The sequence below is a fragment of the Protopterus annectens genome, chromosome 11.part0 (assembly GCF_019279795.1).
Source record: "Protopterus annectens isolate FY-2018-M chromosome 11.part0, PAN1.0, whole genome shotgun sequence".
In the NCBI taxonomy this organism is placed as follows: Eukaryota; Metazoa; Chordata; order Ceratodontiformes; family Protopteridae; genus Protopterus; species Protopterus annectens.
In genome coordinates this window covers 1,315,202,661-1,315,216,169 of record NC_056745.1, presented here as the reverse complement: position 1 = coordinate 1,315,216,169, position 13,509 = coordinate 1,315,202,661, and the positions used below count along the sequence as shown (strand labels likewise).

Below are 13,509 nucleotides of genomic sequence, written 5' to 3'. Positions count from 1 at the left end.
ATGTATATATCTAGCTATCTATCTACTAACTGACTTGACTTGTTAAGCAAGCAGGTGAGCTGGTCCTTCAAGTCCTTTTCAACTACAACTTAGCCTAACAGGCTATACATAAATACAAAATTATTTAGCATGTATTCAAAAGCAGCACCCATATAGTATTACAAAACAAAACACATTTTAACCTCATAATAGTATGCAAAGTAGTAGAGCAGCACAAAATAAAACTAATATAAGTGCAGCTTGGTAACAGAATATATAAAAGTAACATATACCAACTGAAAAGTGCGCATTTAAACTGAGTCTTGACAGAACATGTTAACAATGTATTAAAAGAGTTTCAAATGAGCATTATACACAATTACACTCCAAGTATGGAACAACAGCAACCTTGTTAAGTGCATTTCTGAAGTAAGAAAGCTGCTTAACAAAGCTTTGGTGAGCACGTTCTAGCACTCTACGTTCTACTCTTATGTTAAAGCATAACAAATGCCACTGGCATATATCACACAACACAGCACATAAAAATTAGTTATGACCAGAGACATGCCCATAATTGTCTACAATACTGAACAGAATAACAGAGAAAATATATATATATTTGAGAGCCCAAGATAGAAGACGAATTAGCCAGGTAATAATGTTCACTGACAGAGCTGAGATATTTTAGGTGCACTGGGGACTGAGTTTTAAACTTCTGAAGGTTTTCTCTGAGTCTTGGCGGAAATTTACACAAGTAGTTTTTTTTTTTTTGCTAACCCATTTTAAAGCTGTATCTCCAGACTATGAAGTTTTGGATAAGCAGGTGATTATGTACAGATCTGGATGTTCCTTTGTCAGTTAATAGCCCTACTGTATACAAAACACTTTAAAATATATTGCAGATATAGTTCAGCTAAATTAATCCTGAAATTAAGGAAACAGCTCATACTTACTAATGTGGTTTATTACCTTAGAAGTGAAGAGTTTTTTTCAGATTTTTTGACTAGACACATGCTTGTAACAGGCTGGTAGCCCTGGACAGAGGGGGTTACCAATGGTATACTTAATTTATTTGAGATAGGTTATTGTAGTCAATGATTTTGTAAATGTAGGTTTAAATGGTTTTGAAATTTCTGATATACTCATTCATAACATAGTATGGCTTGGGGTTATTCATATTTGGCAGCTTTTCTAGATGTTGTTTGACATCACTAAACTGCTGTAAAGCAAACAGTAGCATTGGTCTCTAACTTAGAGAATTTGCTTAAGTTCATAAAAGAGGTCTGGATGAGTTTGTTAAGGTGGGGCTGATACAGTACTTGGCTATATAGTCCTTAAACATATTTGGGTCTATTCATGTGCTGCATGCAATGGGTGAATGAGTGTCAAAATATGTAACTGATTTAATAATCTTTCAAACAAAACTGTGTTAGGCTGGCCAGCAGGGTTTATCTGTCTCTTATATTAAATAATTGCATTTACTTATTTTACTTGTAAAATTCAGCTGTGATAAAAGTTACTGTGGTCATACATGCTCTTTGAAATCCTAAAAGTATGTCAAGCAGCATTCCTTCAGTTCAGTTGCTTCTAATTTATTTTCTTTTTCCTGTGACGAGAACGTATTACTCAATTACAGATAATAAAAGAGTATTACGTTTTAGATTAAAGGAGCATTCAAAGCAGTACCCGTAAATGTAAAACTGCTGTTATCACTGACACATACACAATGGTGTCATGCCCTCTTCTGTTCTGCATTTATTTTACAAATATCCAAGCCAGTATCTCACAGCAGTGTGTAGCTGATCAAGTTGGCTAATTACTACAAGCTGTCAACTGTTTTCTACTCATCCCCTGATACTAAACAGCTCCAGCAGAAGTCAGAATGTACATATACCTGGCGTACTGAAAACAGTCTCAAGTTAAATGCAAAAAATGTAGCACAGTAATCTTTGGCAAAAAAAAGGTACTTCCACTTCAAATGTTATAAATGAAAGTTTAGTGTAGACATAGGCATGTATGTGGACAGCTCTCTCATTCGATCATTGCTATTCCACAATAACCAGAAAATCCTTTTATCTAGCCCAATTAATTTCCAAGAGGATGTCTTCAAGGTCCAAATAAGTCACCTTACCACTGTACTCTTCCCTTATCAGAGCCATAAATCAAACACACGCCCCCTGCAAAGGCCCCAAAGATGTCTACCCAAGAAAATGAAAGCCCTCACACTCTTCGGTTATCCTGTCAGAATGGCATATAGCATAGCTCTCCTTATACAAATAGCCTACTAGAGTGACCAGGGTCTTGCTGTTCAATAGATGAAAGACAAAAGTCTTATTTAACCTTCTATTTCTATTTCTTCATAAACTCAGTGATTTAAAAAAACATGTGTGCTAGAGGCCTAAATCTACACCAACAGATAAACAAGATTCACTGGGGGGGGGCTAGGTTTCTCACTCAATATATTCCCAGCCTATGGAATGAGTTGACTCTACAGTTCAAAGTATTCCTTTGACTACCTTTAAGGCTTGCTTTGATGACTGGACAGGTAGACACAATTCTACAATAGAGATGTGTAGTTTGGAGGTGAGGACTATTAAATGGTTGAGAAGGAAGACAAGATATTTTATGTTTGTCAGCTTAAAGGTGTACATTGTGAGGTATCTATGTTCCAAAAGGGTCTTTTCTCAGTCTAATAAACCATAAATAAGCACTGGAGACCAGCAGATCCAACACATAAGTAATTTAATCATGAAACACCATAAAATGAACACACAAGCACAATAAGCATTAACGCAGATTAAAACACTTCCCCTTACATTTTCAGCTCAAAGAACTTCATCAGATAGGCATATACTTTCTAATTACCCCATTTAATACCTTTTCCTTTTTAAATTGACCAATTAAATGGACAAATCAATTAGTTTCCAAGTTACAAGGAGACTTAGTTTTGAATACATATACAGTTTGCGTAATATTACATACAATTCATTCAAATGTCAATATTGATGCTGTTCATGTTAAAATGCATACAATATATTGAATAAATACAAATAAATAAATCAATAATCATTATTAAATAGTATGTTTTTTAAAAAAATGTATAAAATACAATAAATAATGTAAAATAATGATCTGCCACCATCTAGTGGAGAAAACTGCAAACCACATGAAAAAAATCAAAAAATCAGTAAATATACAGCAGATAATATATACATGAAAAATACTACAATTTTGCAAATCTTAACTTTATTACAGGTTTTAGGGACACCATGTCATTTAGCCCTGAGCTATTATAAGCATCCAGAACTAGTTGCCAATATAATTCCCTGTACTTGAGTCTAGTCTCCCATGGCCCACCCCTGGGGTCTATAGGGACCACTTATATCACAAAAAATGATATTCTGCTTTTTCACATATCTGAGAATGTTTGTAGAGGGCATTATTCTCATTTTTCTTTCTTAAATCATATCCATGTTCATGCATTTTTTGTTTTAATCTTATTTCTGTCTTACCCACGTAGAAGGAGTGACATACCCCACACAAAACGATGTATACCACACCTGTGGCATTACAGTTTGCATACCCTCTGGTTGTTATATATATGTTTCTACTTTTTAAATGTAAAGTGTCACCAGTCCGTATGTACATACATTGATTGCACTTTCCACATTTGTTTGTACCTTTTTTGTTACTGTTGTAAATTCCATAGTTGTTGTGCTGTGAACCTCCTTCTAAAATGTTTTTAATATTTCACCCTTTTTTGTATACACATTTGAGTGGTTTATCAAATATACCATTTAAATCTGATAAAGCTGCAAACTTATTCCACTCATTTTCTATAACCTGTTTAACCAAATTGGTTTCACCATCACATGTGATAGTTAAAGCAGACTGACAGGAGGCCCCAGCTGGACTCTTGCCTTCACTTTCATGTTCAGAAGGGTGATCTTTACCCAATATATGGGCAAACCTAGATGTTCTAGCCTCAATAACGTCTGCCAGTACATCATTCAGTAGGTTTAAAGGGTACCCCCTGGCCTTAAACATTTCTAGTATAAATTCACATTCTCTTTGAAAGTCCTGGTCACCAGATTTCTCTCTTTACATTAGAATATACAGGTTCATACAGATGAGCTATGTTTATTTGTTAAAGTAAGAAGCCTGCATTATATATCTCGATAACCTTAAAACTGATAAGTGTAATTTATAAAAATGAATAATAGGCACTCCAAATAAAGACTATATATGACCATTGTAAGGAAGTGATAAAATATGTAGGATTTTTTTTTGAAAAGATACGAATGATATTCCTGTTGATTTACAAGAAAATGTAAACTAAAGTCATGTTTTAGTTTTATATATATATATATATATATATATATATATATATATACACACACACACACACACACACACACACACACACACACACACACACACACACACACACACACACACACATATGGATCTATTTTACAAGCTTGAAGTTTGAAAACTTTGAACTGCAAATGGTCAAGACCATAAGATCAAAGTTTTGAAACGTGGGCTTGCCTTTCTACACTTAGCAGGTTAAAATGGTTATTTAATAATTACAACATTTTGTATTGTGGTTTTAATGTCATCAGAAAAAAATGTTTTTACAAGAGACAAATATTAGCAAGAATAAGGGTCTCAAAAGAGATGAAATGGAGAAGAATATATACCAGTAGGTTAAGTACATAAATAACATCCAATTCATAGAGATTATTCAGTGCCAAGAAGATTTTATTATACCCTTATCCTCCCCTCTCTCTCTCTTTTGCTGTTTGCAAACCCTGAATGCCTACTACATCATTAATGTTCTTAAGGAAACACTCTTTCTATTATACTGAGTCTGAAGATTGTAGATATGCAATATATTTTAAAAATGTACATTTCAGCAATTCAGTTTTATTGACTATGCAATGGATTTGTTTATCCATTTGCATCATATCTACCAAATCAAGCTATACAATGAAATCTCCAGTCAACTGAAAATCTTATCTGTATATGATTGCATCAATGGATGATGTTACAGTTCAGAAATTAAAAAAAGAAAAAAAAGCAAGTTGGAGAACATGATATTTAGATGCCATTTCCTACATATCACTATTTACTCCAGATGACAGTTAACTATAACACATCCTAAGAAGTTAGTAAGAAGTTACCAAATGCAAAGTTGTTCTCATCACAAATATACAGTCTTTTATTTGCTTTAAAATAAACCATCCTAAAGAGAGCCACATATGAAAAAGCTAATTACATATGTTTCTCTGAACTCTCATATTATTTTTTCTCCGTATTTGTCACATCAAAATGCAAGAATGTTTAAGAAAACCTAAGAAAATAATGTAATTAGGCAAGTCACTAGTTAAAGTTACAGGGTCAAAAGTGTTAAACTACTGCACTGTTTGCAGTTAGCCTTTTTATGTGAATGATCTTTTTAACACCTTAATAAAATCACAATTATAACATTACACAGGTACACATACATTAATACAAAAGGAAAAACAATAGTGACATGTCTCATTGGTTTCATGCAGGACACATTCTTAATATGTTTCAGTCATTTCAACATTACATAAAATACTGAATTCCTGCCATTACTTAAACCTTAAACTTACTACGCGCTGATACAAGATAAAGTGAAGAAAAGCAATTTTCTGATGTAAAACAAATCACCGTCAGAAAAAACAAGTAGCTTTTATTACAACAAGCAGAGCTTTCAGTCAACCTTCTTCAATGCTAGACATCATACTACATTTTCTTGTTCATTTAAAAGGAGCAAAGCAGATACAATGTGACCACAGCCATCCAATCACAAAGTACCCTTAATTAAGTACTCAAACACATAAATTACATGAATACACTTCAAAATCTTATAAAATATTATAAATTATATTGGTGCATCCAAACAAGGACAGGCTTAATACAACGTTTAATATTTATACCCTGTTCACTATCTGCACAGAGCCTAAGTATCCACTCATATTCTTTATTTTCTAAACAATTGTTTAAGCCCCCATCCCTCACATCTTTATATACATTCTCTATTACTCTAAAGGTAAAGGTGTGGTCTATTCCTTTATCTAAAATATGCTTACACAATGTATTGTTGTCATTTTTTCTTCTAACATTGGATTTGTGTTTTATTATGCAGTCATAAACCTTATCCATCCTCTTGAACATTATTCTTTATGTTTTGTTCCGCAAAATTCCATTTATTTTTATGCAGTTTAATGTTGCCCTTTTCTACAAATACGACTTCCAGTTCTTTTATCTACTTTACAATATTCATCACTTAATTTACAAGTGGTTTAGATTCTGATTTCCATTTTTTATTAATTGCTTTTTTGGCAGCCAATAACATTAAACATACTATGTCTAGGTAATTCAGATCCTGTGTCCCAGCTCAAAAGAATAATTTCTATAGTTACAACTATTTGCTCCCACAATATTTCTGGCAAAGTACTCTGTAGTGAGGTTTAAAATAGTCTAATTCATTATACTCCTAAAAAAACTCTTTCTAATTACACTTTTTTTCCCCATCACATCTCTAACATTTGCTGTCTACCTAAGGAAAAAAAAATCTCTGAAGTCGGTTTGGGGTATAAAATACCTATGTAGATACTTCCAAGCAAAAATATTAAACCTTCTGGACTTTAATACATAATTGTGAGCCATGCAGATGTCCATCCATTGTTCTTTTGTAAATTGCCTTTCCAGTCTCTCTTTCTGACCTTTTCTAAACTTATCTGATTGCCTGTAAAAGCTATTAAGCAATGTTTTATATGCCCTACTAATGCCCTACTAAATCTCTTTTGTAAAAGTAGCTTATGTTTTAGACTACTCTACCATAACTGGCCTTTCACTTAGCATTCCTTTATCCCTTTCTCATTTCCTATACTTTGACATTAAACTCTAGAAGGAAAGGCAGTCTTTAACCTGCAGTCCAAACTTCTCCTGAGCCTCACCCACTCTATTGCCTTCCTTTCTCTAGTTATTTGCTTCCAATAGATTGGTTCCTTTGCTAATTTTATCAGTAAATTCTAGTCCCCTCTTGCCTATTTTTCTATAACTCTACTTGCAGTCATTGCAACTAGCAGCAGCTCCTTTCTCCATTCCCAAGTTGGCTTAATTCTTAAAACACTTTCTGCTACTTTTTGAATATAATATTCTACATCATGGTTGTTGTTCTCATTAAGAATCTACATATAAACTCCTAACCCACCTTGTTCTTTGGGAGAAATCAGCTTACCCCCACTTAACTCATGCCTTCTTTTCTTCCTAAATTTCTTCAGCTCTTCATTAATTATATTTCACAATTTCTCCCAAATGATAAAATTATACCTGACCTGCATACAAAAGTAAAGGGATTTTTACTGTTTGTATCTTACTATCCCTAACAATAGTCAAGACCTACCAGTTTCTCATTTTTGTATTATTTACTTTGACTCTTCCCACTTTTCCTTACATGCCATAACAGACTCTTTTTTTTAATCTATACACTTAAATACTTCATCTGATCATATCCCAGTAAATATGGGTAGTGCTCAGTCAATTCATGTGTGGGTACATAGTTTATCACTACAGGCTTTGTTTTTGTCTTCAGTAATTTTATATCCAGAAAATACATGAAACTCTCTCTAAATGTTCCACAGCACTGACATGTCCTTTTCTTGATTTCTCAAGTATAAAATAGTATAATTTACAAATAATTCTGCAAATAAACCTAACTAATAAATCTAACTTTTCTAGATTACCATACCATTTAAATCCTTGAATTTGTGAATCTCTTATTTATTTATTTATTTTTTGCCAGTGCATCTAAACATAAATCAAATAACAAAGGTGATAGAGATCACCCAGCCTTGTTCCTCTGTTCAAACACAGCCTATCAGAGAGGAACCTTCAAACTTTAATTCTTGCTTCTGTCTCTTCATATATCCTCCTAATTAGCCCTATTATTCTCTCACGAAATGTAAATGTTATCATTGCCGTACTCATAAAAATCCCACCTGAATGCTTTCTCTGAATCACGACCTACCTACAATAGTGATATTTTTTTACATTCTGCTTCCCTTTTGATCATCATTCTATTAATTACAAAACCAAACAAATACATATCTACCTTTTCCACTATTTATGCTAGTACTAAAATTGGTCTGTATGAAATTGGATTTAAAGGCTCTTTTCCCTTTTTGGTAGTCAGCCATCACTGCTTTCTTCCATGAAACCGGTGCCCCTTTTTTAAAAGTACTGTTTAACAAAGCCTTCCAGATTTTATTATGTTCTTCCCTCCTAACTTTCATACTTCCATGGGAATGTTGTCTGTTCCAGGAGACTTCCTTGTTGATTGAATACATGCTGCATTTTTTTATCTCATCTCTTTCTGTGTTAAATATTGAGCCTCATGATCCTATAACATCATCATCATCATCCCCTTTTTCCCATTTACATGGGGTCGGGGTATCGTATTAACTGTTGCCAACTCTCTCGATTCAGTGCCACTCTCCTGCCTTCTTCAACACTCATGCCTGACTGTCGCAGATCTTCTTTCACACAATCCATCCACCTCTTTGCTGGACGCCCTCGCTTCCTCTTACCTTCTTCCTGTCTGTCCCAAATCTCTCTCACCAGATTGTCTTCTGCTTTTCTACACATGTGCCCATGCCATCGTAATCCGTTTTCTTTGATCTTTTCTGCAATTGGAGCTACTTTAGCTTCTGCTCTTATGTCCTCATTTCTTCGCCTGTCCCGCAGTGTCATCCTACCACCTTTCTCAGGCACTTCATTTCCATCACCTCTAGCTTCTTCAACTGTTCTGCCTTTACTGCCCAGGTTTCTGTACCATACAGTAGTACTGGTCGCACCACTGTCTTGTACACCTTACTTTTCAGCTTCTTTGGCATTCTTCTGTCATATACTACACCTGATACTCTATGCCAGTTGGCTGCAGCCCCTCTGATTCTAGCTTTGACCTCTTCATTCAGACTACCCTTCTCCTCAACCACCCCTCCCAGATACTTGAAACTGTTTACCTGTTCCACTATCTTCCCATCTATCTCTATTCTCAGCTTCTTCTGATTTACCCAATCTGCTGCCATTACCACTGTCTTATCTGTGCTTAGTTTCATCCCATGTGCCTTCAGATTTGCATTCCATTCTCCTATCCTTTGCTGAAGTTCTAGATCAGAGTCTGCCTGTACTGCCACATCGTCTGCATACAGCAGCTTTGATGCTCTGACCCCTCCAACCTGTTTGCTGATGTAGTCCATTACCAGTATGAACAGCAGTGGGCTCAGAGCTGAACCCTGGTGTACACCCACTCCCACTGGGAACCCCTCAGTGAGGCCAAACACTGTTCGTACTTGAGTCACTGGGTCCTTGTACATAGCCTGTACTAATTCTACCAATGTTTCTGGGACTTCAAACCACCGCAGTACTGCCCAGATCAGCTTTCTTGGGACCTTGTCATATGTTTTCTCCAAGTCTAGGAAAGCCCAGTTTGACTCTCTCCTCTTCTCTAGTTTCTTCTCAAGTATCTGTCTCAATGCAAACATCGGGTCAATTGTGCTGCATCCTGATCTGAATCCGAACTGTTCATCTCCCATCTTACATTCTACTATTCTGCATGATCCTATAACACTGACATGATTAAGTCTTTCATAAATATTTCCATTTGTGCCTTTTCTTGATTTCTATACTCCTCTACTTTATACAAATTAACCTAAAATTTCCAAAATAACTCTACAACAACTCTTATCACAGACTTCCAAAGTTTGGTGACCACCTTTTCTATTGTTGTATACATGCTGTTGTTTGTCTTTCGGCTTTTCCCAGTTAAGGGTCACCACAGCGGAACTCCAGTCTGCTAATGATTGACAGTAGATTTTCATGAACGCTGAGGTGCCAGCTCGACGTCCAACCTTCAACAAAGGCACACCCATTTACACATGTCTTTCAAATGCCACCCAACCACGGGAGGACATGCAGACTCCATACAGAAGGCACTGCCCGCACTCCAGCCGAGAATCGAACGGGAGAACCTCTTGCTGTGAGGCAACAATGCTACCGCTGCACCACTGAGGATAACATAATTGTACTAAAAATGTTGAGTTCTAGAGTTCATACTAAAAACAGGTGCTAAACAATTACTTTTCTAAACTCATGCACATTATCCAAATACTCCCTTATTTCCCTTTACCCTGCAATCTTTTACTTTTTGTCAACTGTACTAAATAATTCTTATTACGTCTTTCCCTCTTAATTCTATCCTGTCTTTAAACTCCATTTTCATTTTATTCAAGACAACAGCTGTGAATTCTGAAGAAATTTCAGTCTTCCATAATAAGCCTCAAATTATTTCTACCTATTCCTTAAATTCCTCTCTTTTTAATAGGTAAGTAGGAAAGGGACAGTGCCTCATTTTTACTTCATTACTCTGCATCTTCATCATCGTACTTATTGGTGCATGAACTGAACTTGTTATTAGATATGCATCAAAGCTTTGAATTACATATACATGATCCTGTGAAACATAATTTCTATCCAGTCTATCCCAGTTATTGTCCCTTTTAATATGTAGATTTAGAGTTCTTAATACTGATTTCACATCTTCCTTACCAAATACTCTCATATTTTCTTATGCATTTTTAAAGAATTATATGAGAATATATTTTTAAAGAAATATACTCATATATTTCTTTAGAAACCTATACTCTTGAGTTATATTTCCCATTTCTTAGGATCCATAATAGCAGTTTTTGGTAGTATATAAACACATGCCAACATAATCCTCCTCTCCTGTCAAAAGCCACTTGTTACCACAAATCTACAATGAATCTATTCCCTTTTCATCTATTACTACTTGATCCCCACAGGTAATCAGTATTATTACTCCCCTTTTTATTTGTCATTGTTATTCTTTGAATGACCATTTTGAAAACCTTTCTTTGTTAAATTCTTATTCTGTCTTCCATACAAATGTCTCTCAGCAAAACTGCCACTTGCACCCTACTTTTCTTTAAAAAAAAATAGTAGTCTCTGCTGTTACTGCTTGTGTTCCCATTTACATTGTCTGCTATCAGTTCTCTTCTTATCTTTATTCCCCTCCCAGATGTGAAAAAACAGCATAAATGCTTTCTGTAAACATTAACTATTAGCCCTAAGAAAATGTGCAATGCCTACCTTTAAATAAATAAACTAAATTGCCCACTGTTGCATTAAATGTTAAGGCTTCTGGAGAGGCAAATATTTTTACTCACTTCCCAGAGTTTCAAACTTTATTTTTCACAGAAATACTTGCCACTGTACCTCTTACATTTCTATAAGCAAAAAGTGCTCAGAGCTCTGAAGATGACTTGCTTGCATCTAAAGACAGCTTGTGTTCAAGTGAAAGTAGTTAGCAATGAAAAAAGCAGATAATTACATTGAAGATGCATGGTTGAATCTATGTACATTTTAATCAGAAAACAAAGTTCAGACTTCCCATGGCCAAATGTCTGCAACCACAGACTTCTTATCAACCACTGCAAGCATCTGTAATGAAATAATTTGCTAAAACTTTGCAGGTACAATAAACCTACCCTTTTCCATGTGTTTCATAATTATGCCTTATTTTTAAAGCCTATTTCCTTAAAAAAAACTCTTGTCTATAGCTTAAGCTGAGGACAATTATCTAGACATCCACCCCCTGTAAAATCTGGGAAAATTATCTTAATTCTGCATATAATATGATCAATACATTTTTTAGACCTCCTACCCCTGTAGTCAAACATCACAGCATTATATTAACTTTAACTTGCTTCTGTCCAGTCTTTCTTATCTTGTTACAAAAAGAAAAAGCATTTGCTTTGTTTAATAACTTTAACATGTACAGCAAACGCTGATGAGATTCCCCCGGCCTCACTTTTAAAATACACTGTATGTTATATACAACTGTTTTACAATACATGTGGTTTACATCATGAGCTTATATACAGATATTAATAAGAACAAAACTGTTTTACTTACTGTTACTTTTTCATTCCCTTTCTAAACATTAATGACATAAAGTCGGGTTACATCTGAGTAACGCCTCCAGGTGCAATTACAACTGTAGTTACAGTAACTTCTGCTGACACCTCCAGGCATTAAATATTGCTTGTTCATATTTGCATCAGTAATTCCAAAACAATAATATGTACAAGGTTTTAAAAGATTTCATCTTAAAGCTTATACAATGGCTAATTAAACTGAATTAATATTTGACCTCTGTCTAGTGCAGATAAACAGATATTAACTGTTGTTTTTACAATATTAATTTATATAGCTACAATGTTCACATTTTTCTAAATATCTCAACAAACAAGTAACATAGACAGAACTCCTTAGCCTCATATGAAAGCTCTCAGTTAGACGAATAAAATGCTACTGACACTATGTGAGTAACTTGAATGGTTGTTGAGATATTGAAAGTTGTTTGCAAAATGTTCCAAATGTAATAGCTACTGTGTTTACTGTGACTTATAAATTTCAGTTTAAGACCTAGACCCTAAAGAATATTACCACTATAAAAATAGTTTGTGATGAAGAGTTTGTCATTTATACTTCTTTCATAATCCCTATGGTTCCAGAGATATGAACATTTGTTTGAAATGTGAGGAAATAATTTGATTCTGTCATAAGGCTTAGGCTCCGCCCACTGGAAGTTAATCCAAACTTCCTGAGGTCCATTGGAGTGAATGAGTTAAAGTTCATCTACCAGTTTAATACAGTCAACACATTTCTTGACTTTCTGAGCCACTTCCTCTTGTAAAGCCTCATTTCTCATGTCTATCCCTGTATCCATTGGGATTGGTGGTTTACAGTATCTAATTTATTCCCTGCTCCAAGTCTTCTTCCTGAGTGTCTCCATCTCCCAACACCAATCTCTGCTTCAAGTGCAAGGTACATCCAATTCTTCTAGTCAGCTTCTGTGCCTTTTTTTTTGTCTCTAAAGTATTTTCCTTTGGAACGATGAAAAGGCTTCTCTGGCAAAGTCTCTCTATGGGCTTTGTTATTGCCAGAAGAAGTAGGAGTCCATTCTTGCTGGCTCAGTCTTAGTTGTATATATTTTTTTTATTTCTTCCTTAGCCTGTTTTACATAAAAATGGCTTTGATACTCCAGGAAAAAAAATATTCTGAGGACAACTGGATACAGCAGTTTGAATCTTGCATCTGACTCTCAACATTGCCTGATTGCCGGCATAAACTTTCTTCTCTTCTACATGGTGTTGAATGAATAATCACTTTTCACAAAAGCTCTGCAGTCCCCAATTTTTAATACTTATCCCTCATGCCTCAGTTATGTGCAGAAAAACCCTTTCTGCTGGCATGGATATGTTTCATATATTATAGGTCTTGATTGCTTTCATAGGACCAGGTTTTGATTATATACACAATATGCCCCCTCAGTTAACAAAATATATTCTGTTCCTTACAGTTTCTCGAGAACAGCAAAAATCTTCTGTTTTCTTAGAACCCTCTATC

General features: G+C 34.9%; 1 protein-coding gene across 1 annotated transcript in view; it reads right to left on the bottom strand.

The window, feature by feature from the left end:
- The window catches only part of LOC122815830 (kielin cysteine rich BMP regulator), a 2,917,372-nt gene that overhangs the window by 1,797,597 nt on the left and 1,106,266 nt on the right, over positions 1-13,509 (bottom strand). The window lies entirely within an intron of this gene.